We start from the raw sequence: 12,427 nt of genomic DNA on the forward strand, positions 1-12,427 counted from the left end.
GTAGAGCCGAAAGCCTGGGGAGGCCTCTCTGTCTCTCTCTGTCTCTGTCTTTATCATCTCTACCTCTGCCTTTATCTCTTGTTCCTTGTTGTCAATAACACATTGTTAAAAACACAGGAGCATGAAGTAGCCACCTCTGGAAGATGCTCTTGAATAGGTATACAGGTATTCCTGAGCTCACACACGGATACAGCACAACCTGTAAATGCTTAAATGTGGGTGCATGCACATGGAAGCAACAGCATGTCAAGACAGAGCCACTCAGCATCATGGTCATGGACCCCACAGTTACACATGGCCAAATGGATGAGTGGAGGGAGACACGTGATAGGAAGTCCAATAACTCCAGCATTGGGCAGGACCCAGAAACACTTTAGACCCTTCACTAGATCCTTGAATGGTAGTGGGATGGGAGGAAGGGGGAGTGGGCAATGAGGAGACATTCCTGGAGGTGGACAGAGCAGAGACAGGAACGGACAAAGGCCTGGCATGGTGGTTCATGCTTGTAATCCTAGCAATTTAAAGGGAGGATGAGGCAGCAAGATTGCTTGAGGCCATGAGTTCCAGACCAGCATGGGAAACATAGCAAGAGGCTGTCTCTACCGAAAAAAAAAAAAAAAATTAGATAAGTGAGGTGGTGCGAACCTGTAGTTCCAGCTACTCAGTAGACTGAAGGAGGAGGATTGTTTGAGTTTAGGAGTTTAAGGCTGCAATGAGCTATGATTGCACCACTGCACTCCAACCTGTGTGAAAGAGTGAGACCCTGTCTCTCTTAAAAAAAAAAAAAAGAAAAGAAAAAAAAACGAAAAAGAAGAAAGAAAGAGAAAGAAAGAAAGAAGAGAAAGAAAGAAAGAGGAAAAGAAAAAGAAGGAGCAGAGGCCAGGCTATTCCAACCCTTTGATCTCTCCCATTTGAGGGAGAAAACATATCCCAACCAGCCTCACGTCAATGTGGGCACCCCCATCGCTACCTGGGAAGACTCTTAAGGAGGGGCAGGCACTGGGCTTTTCCTCATCCCCTCAGTATAGTAGGGGCCATTCATGGGAAATCGAGGCAGAAGCCAGTGAGCGGCACTGTGAGAGGCTGCCCAGTGGTTGTCAAAGACATTCACTTGGACTCACTCTGCAGGGTTACTACCCTTGGGGAAGAAATAAAATGAAAAGAAACAGAACCCTGCTGTGATGGTTACTATTGTGTGTTAACCTGACTGGGCCATGGGTAGCTGGTTAAATGTTGTTCCTGGATGTGTCTCCGTGGGTGTTTCCAGAAGGGCATTTGGATTGGTGAGTTGAACAAAGCAGATGGCCCTCCCCAGGGTGGGTGGGCATCACCTCATCTGCTGAGGGTCTGAATGGAGCATAAAAGGGGAGGAAGGGTGAATTTGCTCTCTGCCTGGCTGCTTGGGCTGGAATGTGGATTCTCTGGCCCTTGGTGCTCCCGGTGCTCACATCTTCAGACTTGGGGAAATCACACCATTGGCTCTCTAGCTCTCAGGCCTCCCAACTATATCACTGGCTCTCCTGGGTCTCCAGCTTGCAGAAGGCAGATCATGGGACTTCCCAACCTGCAGAGTCCAAATCTCCAGACAGAAGGTAATTATAAGGTACTGGCTCACATGATTATAGAGGTTGAGAAGCCCCATGACCTGCTGTCTACAAGCAGGGGACCAGGAAAAGGAGATATATTTCTCTTATTGGTTTTGTGTTGTTATAAAGGAATACCTGAGACTGGGTAGTTTATAAAGGGGCTTATTAGGCTCATAGTTCTGCAGGCTGTATGAGCCTGGCACCAGCATCGCCTTGGCTTCTGATGAGCCCTCAGGGAGCTCTTACTCATGGCGGAAGGCAAAGGGGAGCAGGTGTGTGACATGGTGTGTTAGTTCGTTCTCATAGTGCTGTAAAAAAATGTCTGAGACTGGGTCATTTCTAAAGAAAGGAGGTTTAATTGTCTCATGGTTGTGCAGGATGTACAGGAAGCATGATGCTGGGGAGGCCTCCGGAAACTTACAATCATAGTGGAAGGCAAAGGGGAAGTAGGTATGTCTTACATGGCAGGAGCAGGAGGAAGAGAGTGAAGGGGGAAGTGCTACACATTTTTAAACAATCAGATCTTGGGAGAATCACAAGAACAGGAAGCGGGGAATCTGCCGCATGATCCAGTCACCTCCCACCAGGCACCTCCCACAACACTGGGGATTACAATTCAACATGAGATTTGGGTGGGGACCCAAACCCAAACCATATCACATGGTGAGAGAAGGAGCAAGAGAAAGGGGAGGAGGTGCCAGCCTCCTTTAAACAAACAGCTCTCATGTGAACTCATGGAGAGAGAACTCACTCATTACCATGGAGATGGCATCTAGCCATTCATGAGGGATCCACTCCCATGACCCTAACACCTCCCAACAGGCCCTACTCCCAACAATGGGGATCACGTTTCAACATGAGATTTGGAGGAGACGGATACCCAAACCATGTCAAGTTCTGTTTCTCTAGAGAACACTGACTGATACACCCGTCTACCTCCCACCCTGCTGTGAGTGAGGTACCCCATAAGGCTGCAATTGGATCTAAGGAAATTGCCTGGTCTGCTGCACTGCTGAAAGCCAGCAGGGGGCTGTTTTGGTTTGTGCAAGCACTGACATGCAGTGATTGTTCTGGTCACCACATGATCTCCTGAAAGGAAAAATGCTGAAATATCACAAAACAGTCTTAGAAGCAAAGTCCCAAATGCTCCCTTAACTGTCCTAGAACCTTAGGCTGCCACTGATGCTTACGTTTTTGAATCCTTTTTTCTCCCAGTTTCTACATCTTTAATTCACAAAGATCAAATTCTAATGGAGTTCCCCATATCACTTAGGTTAAGTGCCAAAGTCCTCACAATGGCCTGCAAAATCTTGGGCCCCTCGTGTCTCTGACCACAGCATCATCAGTTATCCCATTGTCCACTCTGCCCTAGACCCTCTGTCTCCTTGCCGTTCCCAAATGTGAAGCATGCACTCATCTCAGGGCCTTTGCTCTTGCTGTCCCCTCTTTCTGGAAAACTCTTCACTCAGATCTCTGTCAGGTGCCTTGTCACATTTCCTCAGGCCATATCGAAATACCCCCTTCTCAGCGAGGCCTCCCCAGTCACCTGTCTCAAACTGCAAGTCCATTTCTCTATCCTCGTCTCCCTCCACTGCATTACTGCCCTCTTTAGCACTTCATATGAGCTAACTTCCATTCCATAACTTCCTTCCCTTCCTCCCTCGTCTTCCCCATCTGATAGTTCCCAGTTTCTTTTGTTGTCACCTTTATGTCCATGCATACCCAGTGTTTAGCTCCCATTGATAAGTGAGAACTCACTTTCTAGGTTTCTTACCCTTTCTTGCCATTAGGTTGAGGCGACAGGACTAATTTTGGTTAGTGGATGGTGAGAGGAAGTGACATGTGCCACTTCTAACTGAGGCAATTAAAAACCAAAAAGACCACATGTTCCAGATGGGGCAGCTGCAAGAACAGAGCCTCCATCCGCCCTGCCCTGAATGCCTGTGTGGAGTCGAGTGCCCTGTCAACCTGCATGACTCATGTTTGGGATGTATCACTATTGCACCTAGTCTTCAACTAACTAATGCGCATGCTTTCACCCGGAAAACACTACTATTGCAACTTACAAAACAAACAAAATAAAGATAATTCTTCATTGTGTAAGTTATTTTAAATACCAACTTCTCTAGTAAAGTTTTTCTCTAGAGGTCACTAGCAATTGACATAGAAAAGAGGGATGATCAGGGGAAAGTGTTTGGAAGCATTGCCAACAGAAAATCAATGCAGATGGCCGGGTGTGGTGGGTTGCACCTGTATTCCCAGCACTTTGGGAGGCCAAGGTGGGTGGATCACTTGAGGTCAGGAGTTTGAGACCAGCCTGGCCAACATGGCAAAACCCCATCTCTACTAAAACTACAAAAATTAGCTGGGTGTGGTAGAGCATGCCTGTAATCCCAGTTACTCAGGAGGCTGAGGCACAAAAATCGTTTGAATCCGGGAAGCTGAGGTTGCAGTGAGCCAAGATCCCACCACTGCACTTCAGCCAGCCTGGATGACAGAGTGAGACCCTGAAAAAGAAGAAAGAAGGAAGGAAGGAAGGAAGGAAGAAAGGGAGGGAGGGGGAGAGGGAGAGGAAGGGGGGAAAGAAAATCAATGCAGATAATGGCATCACTGAAATAAGTCATTAGGGAAATATCATTCTTATAACATCTACAGATGTTTTCCTACAACCCCAAACTTCTGAAGAATTAGATCCATCTCCAAAACCTGCAGTATTTCTGGCTTACCCTCAGTGTTTGTTATTCTCTCTGATGGCCAGATCTCGGATGCTGGTATGTTTCCCTTTCCCAAGCTAACACATGCTGCTTCCATTCTTTCCCCAAGTGTTTCTTTGGTCATCTCTGTCTTCACTCCTCTCCCATGCCTCTAGGAGCACCACACAGACAGTAGCCTTCTTAGGAAGTGAACCAGGTCAATTCATTCCCTTCCTTGAAAGTGGTGAGAAACGTCCAAACTCCATTCCACAGCAGACAAGACTTTGTGCACAATACTGCCGTGCTTCTCTCTTCCACCTCATTGTAAGGTTCTTGTATCGGTTCCAAGTCTGAGAGCGCACCAACAGACAACACGAGGCCCTGTGGAGCAACATGCTGTTTTAATGAGGCCTAAAATGGCCTCAGCACCAAATGAGGATGGGGCAGGGGTTATATGGTCTCCTGTAAACAAGAAGTGTCTCAGTCTGACATGACTGCTATGTACTATCCGGACAGCCTCTTTCTCGATCTTCAGGGGTACGTGTCTTCTGGCCAGGGTAGGTGTCTTCTGGCCGGCTTTCTTCTGCTTCTGCTCTCTTGCTGGTGCATGCTGCTGGTGCAAGTAGCCTTGCTCATTGGGACTGGGCCTGAGAAGGGAGGAGTTACTCATCCCTTCAAGCTTTCAGGCTGTGGGGAGAATCTTTCACTCATCTCAGGCCTCAGGTCCCTCTAGACCTACATTGGCCTTTCTCTGTTCTTTGTCTGTGCCTCAGATGTGTGTGTTATTCCCTCTGCCCAGAGTTTTTGGGTTTCAATCTTCACGTGCCTGGTTAAACTGAACTCCTCTTTCAGACAATTTAAATAGTGCTACTCCTTGGTTTAAATGGTACCACTTCTGAGAGGTCTTCCCTCATTATCTTGTCTTCACCCTCTGCCCTGTTCCACACTATTTAATCATTGTTTCCAGCACCTTTGACAATTTATAATTACATTATTTGTTTTCATGTTTTTTCCTTCCCTCATTAGAATGATACCTCCATGAGAGTCTCCAAGGTAGGAAGGATCTGAGATTTTACTTTACCTACAAGATAACTAGCTAGCCCACCACAATTTCATAAATGCTGGCAGAAGACACAAGACTCCTGGATCAAAGACAAAGAACTTTACTACTCTCAGCACAGAAAGCAGCATGAGCTTCATGTTTTTTGGTTTTCTGTTGATCCTCAAGTCTCACAGGGACAACAGAGATGCCCAGATGGATGGCACATATGCAGTGGGTGGCATCATGGATGAGGGAACCTGTGCTTAGGCAAGGCCAATCTTTTATAATGGGATGCAAGCAAACCTGCCTGACCTTGGCCCTGGAGGGAGAAATCTTTATTACATTGGATAGTGTATTAGTCATGGCTCTCTAGAGGGACAGAACTAATAGGATAGATGTATCTATGAAGGGGAGTTTATTAAGGAATATTGACTCACACTATTACAAGGTGAAGTTCCACAGTAGGCTGTCTGCAATCTGAGGAGCAAGGAAGCCAGTCCAAGTCCCAAAACCACAAAAGTAGAGAAGCCAACAGTGCAGCCTTCAGTCTGTGGCCAAAGGCCCGAGAGCCCCTGGCAAACCACTGACATAAGTCCAAGAATCCAAAAGCTGAAGAACTTGGAGTCCAGGATTCGAGGGCAGGAAGCATCCAGCATGGGAGAAACATGGAGGCCGGAAGATTCAGTCAGTCTTGTCTTTCCATGTTCTTCTGTCTACTTTTATCCTAGTCACATCGACAGCCGATCAAATGGTGCCCACCCAGACTGAGGGTGGGTCTGCCTCTCCCATTCCACCGACTCAAATGTTAATCTTCTTTGGCAATATCCTCACAGACACACCCAGGAACAATACTTTGTGTCCTCCAATCCAATCGAGTTGACACTCAATATTAATCATCACAGATAGCAAACAAAAATTTCCATTTCTCTGGAGGAAGATACTATCTCTATCTTCCAGGCTATGTGCTATAGAAGCATCCTTGAAAAGATAGTGCCTCTTCTGACAAGACACAGAGGAACATGAGAAAAGTATCTCCCTACAGAGGGCAGGGATCATAAATATACTTTCACCGCTCCTTGCAGCGTATTCAGCACGGTGCCTATCCCATCAAATCAGTTGGCATTCTTAATTGTAAGCCACAGAAACTAAACCACTCTTCTGAAGCATGAAAGGGAATTAAAAAATGTTTTAATTTGTGTTTTGAGAAGGTAATATATTCACAGAGGTATATAAATCAAATTTATATATGCATATATAAGCATATGCACACACACATACATGTAATATACAGATGTTGCTCAACTTATGAAAGGGTTACATCCCAATAAATCCATCATGAGTGAAGAATATCTTAAGTCTAAAATGCATGTAATACAATGAACCTGCTGAACATCATAGCTTAGCCTAGCCTACCTTAAACATACTCTGAACACTTACTTCACCAGCAGTTGGACAAAATCACCTAACATGAAAGCTACAAGAAGATGTTGGATATCTCATATAATTTATTGAATACTATACATTGCATAGAAATTGCAATAGTTTCACATGATTGTAAAGTTGAAAATTGTAAGTTGAGCCATTGTAAGTCAGGGAATGTCTGTACAGTAAGAATTTTCCCTCCCACTCTTATTCTCATCTCTTCAGGGGCCCCTCCACTCTACTAAATCTATATGAATGCCAGGCAATCACTGTTATTAGTTTCTTATGTTTGTTTCTCAAGTGTTTTTGTGTACATACTAAGATATATACAAATATATTTTCTCCTTTTATATACAAAATATAGTTTACTATTTTGTAAATGTAGTTTGCTACTTTCTTTGCATTTTGTCTTTCTCAGTATATCCTAGAACATGTATTTATTATTTTTTATTTTATTTCATTTTTAAAATATAAGTGGAGTATTCCACTGTGTGAATGTACCATAGTCTATTTAACCATTTCTGTATTGATTAACAAATGTGAGGTTTCCAATCTTTTACTACCATAGGATGTTACAATGAAAAGCATAAGTAAAAGTACATATGTGGAATAAATTCTCAGAAGTAAATTTTCTGGATTAAAGGGTAGTGTCATCTTGATAGATGTTCTTCAGTTGTCTTCATACAAGTTGTACCCAAATGTGGTACCAACAGAGCACCTTGGAGTGGCACCAAACCCAGACTTAAATATCAACCATGACTTCCTGGAGACACAGAGATCAAATCTCAGACATGAAAAAACTGCTAGGCATGTCAGGAATATCTATAGCTTTTGCCTGTTGAGGAATAGGCTGGCTAATAACACAAGTAATGTAACTTTTCATTATCCTGGAGAAAAAGGACAAGTTCAATTGGGGCCTAGAAGTTTAAGAAAGATTTTGCTAACAAGCAATAGGGGTTGCTCAACCTCGGGTGGTCACCTCCCACATGGACTGTGGGCTTGGTGGTATGGCTTGCTTTGGTCATTGGGACATTAGTCAAAGGGCTAAAAGCAAGTGATTGATAAGGGCTTGCACACTGGGGCTTGTTTTCGTGGGCTACTCCCCCTTGAATTCCAGCCACCACACTAACAAGAAGCCCATGCTTGGCTGCTATAGTGTGAAAGACAATCTCAAACCTTTCAGCCCCAACCAGGCTCCCAGCTGCATGCTGCATTCACAGCATGAGAAGCAGAAGAACTTCCCTGCTGAGGCCGGTCTACTCACAGAATTATGAGAAATAAAAATCATTGGTTTTTTTCTAGCCAGAATTTTAGGATGGTTTTGTTTGTTTGTTTGTTTGAGACAGATTCTTGCTCTGTCACCCAGGCTGAAGTGCAGTGGCATGATCTTGGCTCACTGCAACCTCTGCCTCCCAGGTTCAAATGATTCTCCTGCCTCAACCTCCCGAGGAGCTGGGATTACAGGTGTGCACCACCACGTCCGGCTAATTTTTGTATTTTTAATAGAGACAGGGTTTCACCATGTTGGTCAGGCTGGTCTCAAACTCCTGACCTCATGATCTGCCTGCCTCGGCCTCCCAAAGTGCTGGGATTACAGGCATATGATGGTTTCTTAAATACAGAAATAGATAACCAAAACATACTGTGTTATAATTATCTGCTACTTAAGTTCAGAATCTGCTCTATTCTAAGTAGAGGTGTATTAGTCCCTTCTCACTCTGCTGTAAAGACATACCTGAGACTGGGTAATTAATAAAGAAAAATAAGTTTAATGGACTCACAGTTCCACATGGCTGGGGAGGCCTCCCTATCATGGTGGAAGATGAAGGAGGAGCAAAGGCAAGTCTTACATGGCAGCAGGCAAGAGAGAATGTGCGTGGGAACTCCCCTTTATAAAACCATCAGATCTCGTAAGGCTTATTCACTATCAAGAGAACAGCATGGGAAAAGCCCACCCCCATGATTCAATTACCTCCCATCTGGTTGCTTCCATGACAAGTGGGGATTCTGGGAGCTACAATTCAAGATGAGATTTGGGTGGGGACACAGCCAAACAATATCAACAGGCTCAATAAATACTTTTTGAAAGACTTCTCAAGTATTCTCAGGTTAGGTCAGACTTAACAGCATTGCTGACTCACAATCAGCTTGCATTAAAGAGAGAGTGACAAAACATTTTGATTCTATTGGTGTAGAGGTCATTAAGGAAAGGGAAAGGTAGCAAACCATGACTTTCTGTAATTCTTGCTGTGACTAAGATACCACATCAAGTGAAAAAGAATCAGTACTTGTGAAAATTGCTACTTCTTTGAGTTTTGTTTCTATTCCTTGGAAGCCAGTTGAAGTTAAGCCCCAGATGACAACTTTTCTTAGAAACATTTGGAAAATATCTTAACTTTCTGTACTGGTCTGTTCTCACACTGCTAATAAGGACATGCCCAGACTGGGTAATTTATAAAGGAAAGAGCTTTAATGAACTCACAGTTCCACATGACTAGGGAGGCCTCACAATAGTGGTAGAAGGCAAAGGTGAAGCAAAGGCACATCTTATATGGGGCAGGCAAGAGAGCTTGTGCAGGGGAACTGCCCTTTATAAAACCATCAGATCGCATGAAATGTATTCACTAGCACTAGAACAGTGTGGGGGAAACTGCTGCCATAATTCACTTATCTCCACCTGGCCTTGCCCTTGACACCTGAGGATTATTGCAATTCAAGCGAGATTTGGGTGGGGACACAGCCAAACCATATCACTTCCAAACATCCAGAAGATCTGTGAGGAAGGGAATGGAGGGTCATGAAAGGAAAAAAAAACCGTGTGGGCTTAACACATGCTGAAAAATTTTAATCAAGTCGGCCTCCTAGGTAGCATGCCAGCAACAGGTAATCATTGCCTCTTCTGAACTCCTGGGAGATTTCTATCCTCAGCATCTGGCAATTAATCACTCGCTACCCCCTGGTGTCTCTTCTCTTGTTGTCTTTGTATTAGGTCCTGCCATTTAATTTTTCACAGGTTTATGTCTGGCCTTTTTACTGGATTCCCACAAAGCTGAGCGCATTGTAAGCATGTAATAAATAGCTCCTGCAGAATGGTTTTGCTCTAAGCAACCCTCACAAAAAGTGGACAGGAAAGACTCCACAGTCCTGGGTAGAAGTGCAATGATTTTGAGGAGTTGAAGCACACGGCTGTTGCCCCCGTGGGTGTAACCCTCCAACAAGAGGTTGGGCATTTGCTGAACAGCCTCTTCTCTAGCCTTAATTTCTTCTTCCCTCAGAGATGATTGGGGAGGTCTCACTCTGCCTGAGTTGTTCCCCAGGACCAGAAGAACTATTCTGGCTCATGGCTTGGTCTTTGGGGGTGCCCAAGCCCAAACTTGAAACTTTTTTTAGTCTTTAGGATGAGGAATAGATGATTTACAAATTTCTCTGTCTCTCTCTCTGCCTCTGTGTCTCTTTTTGTCTCTTTCTCATTCTCTCTCTTTTATTATCTATGAATCAATGAATAATTATCTCTGCCTTCACTGAGGTTACTAAAAGAAGAACTTTAGCTGGAAGGCTCTCAGTTAAACAGAAGAGTCCACCCTGCCAGTTAGAGATCCCAACTAGTGCAATAGAGTCCTAAAGGAACATGAAGGGTCTCTTTCTAATGAGGTCTTTAAAGAAAACCCAACTTCTCTGCTGTCTGGCATGATTTCTATATGGGTCCAACTTCTGGATTCCTCTCTGCCTGATAATGCCATGTGTCTCTGAAATAGACCTGGACCCTCATTATTCAGAGAAGAAGCAGCAAAAACAACCGCTACCCCCAATCTCTTCTTCAATATTCTATATTTCTTTAAAAATGAATAAAACACCTGATTCAGGAAACTCAGAAACATGGCTGGCCTACTCTGGTTTGTTTTTGTTGTTGTTGTTTTGAGACAGTCTTGCTCTGTCGCACAGGCTAGAGTGCAGTGGCACGATCTCGGCTCACTGCAAACTCTGCCTCCTGAATTTAAGTGATTCTCCTGCCTCAGCCTCCTGAGTAGCTGGGACTACAGGTATCTGCCACCACGCCCAGCTAATTTTGTCTTTTTAGTGGAGATGGGGTTTCGCCATGTTGGCTAGACTGGTCTCGAACTCCTGACCTCAAGTGATCTGGCTGCCTCAGCCTCCCAAGTTGCTGGGATTAGAGGCGTGAGCCACTGAGTCTGGCCCCCTACTCTGGTTTTAACCCACCTTCCCTTTTGAAATCCTTCCAACTCTAATGGAGTTTCCTAAAAGCTGGGAAGGTATCAAGGCCTCAGGCTAATTGGAGGCAGCCCTGGTATCTTCGTGGAAGTTCCTGTCCTCTAAGCCTATTTCTCCCTGTGGTGGGCTGAATTCTAACAACTCTACAATGGCCCCCAAGGTTCTCATCCCTTGGGGCACACACCCTGTTCTGGGACAGGCAATCCCAGACAGGAGAATCAGAGAGGAGAAAGAGGTTCCTCTCTTCACTGATGAGCCCTTTAAAAAGCAAATAAAGGAAAGAAGGGGGAAGAGGGACATTGTGGCATAGAGATGAGGTAGCAAAAAGTATTTCTTCCCTGAGTGTGGATAGAGACTACCTTGAGTGGGGCGCAAACGGAGGCAAGTGGCCAAAAGTGACAGAATCCAAGGACCAGTCAGTATTACGTCTTCATTATAAACCAAACCCTGGTGTGTGAGCGAACAGTGCTCTTTTTCTTCCCCCTGTTTTTCTTAGCGATAAGAAGAAATAATATTCAAACAATCAAAGTTCAAAATCTGTGGATTATTTCTGAGAAATGCTGAAACCAAGCTAATGAAGTTTTAATTACTAGAGAGATTAGCCTCCAATCCTGGCTCAGACACCAACTTCCCTAACACTGCTTGTCCACACTGATAAGAAGGCTGATCTTGTGTGGGGCTTGAGGTACCTTTATCCTTTTTCTTGTTGCCTTTTTTTTTTTTTAGTTGTTTGTCCCTCCCCTCTCCCTCTACCAGCTCTTTGGTTTCCAGTAGTCTTTTTGTCTGTCATTGCCATAGAAATATTTTTGTGGGGCGAGGTGGCTCACTCCTGTAATCCCAGCATTTTGGGATTACAGATCCGCCTCGGGCGGATCATCTAAAGTCGGGAGTTTGAGACTAGCCTGGCCAACATGGCGGAACCCCGTCTCTACTAAAAATACACAGAAAAATTAGGGAGGCATGGTGGCACACACCTGTAATCCCAGCTACTCGGGAGGCTGAGGCAGGAGAATCACTTCAACCCAGGAAGCAGAGGTTGTAGTGAGCCGAGATCACGCCACTGCACTCCAGCCTGGGAGACAAAGCGAGACTCCTTCTCAACAAAAAAAAAAAAAAAAAAAAAAGAAATATTTTTGGGTATCATAACATAGTTCACAAGAAGCGTGGGTACCAAGCCCTGTGTCCTTGCCTCTCAATGATGCCCAATAATTAGAAATTGATGATACTTTCCCATCTCGTTGTCTTAAACTGCTTGTTTAAAAATGCCAGCCTGGCTTAGGAAAAACAAATTGTTTTCTACTGCATAGTACCTATTTTTATGTAAAGAAATAATCTGTTAAGTACTTATAATCTTAGTCTGTATCCATATAGAATGTCTATTCTACAATTGTGTTAATAAAGATATGTTGTCAGTAATTATATGTGAGAGAAAATAATAAAAGTTTCTGAAAAGA

This window comes from Pongo abelii, chromosome 8 (genome assembly GCF_028885655.2).
Source record: "Pongo abelii isolate AG06213 chromosome 8, NHGRI_mPonAbe1-v2.0_pri, whole genome shotgun sequence".
NCBI classification, from domain to species: Eukaryota; Metazoa; Chordata; class Mammalia; order Primates; family Hominidae; genus Pongo; species Pongo abelii.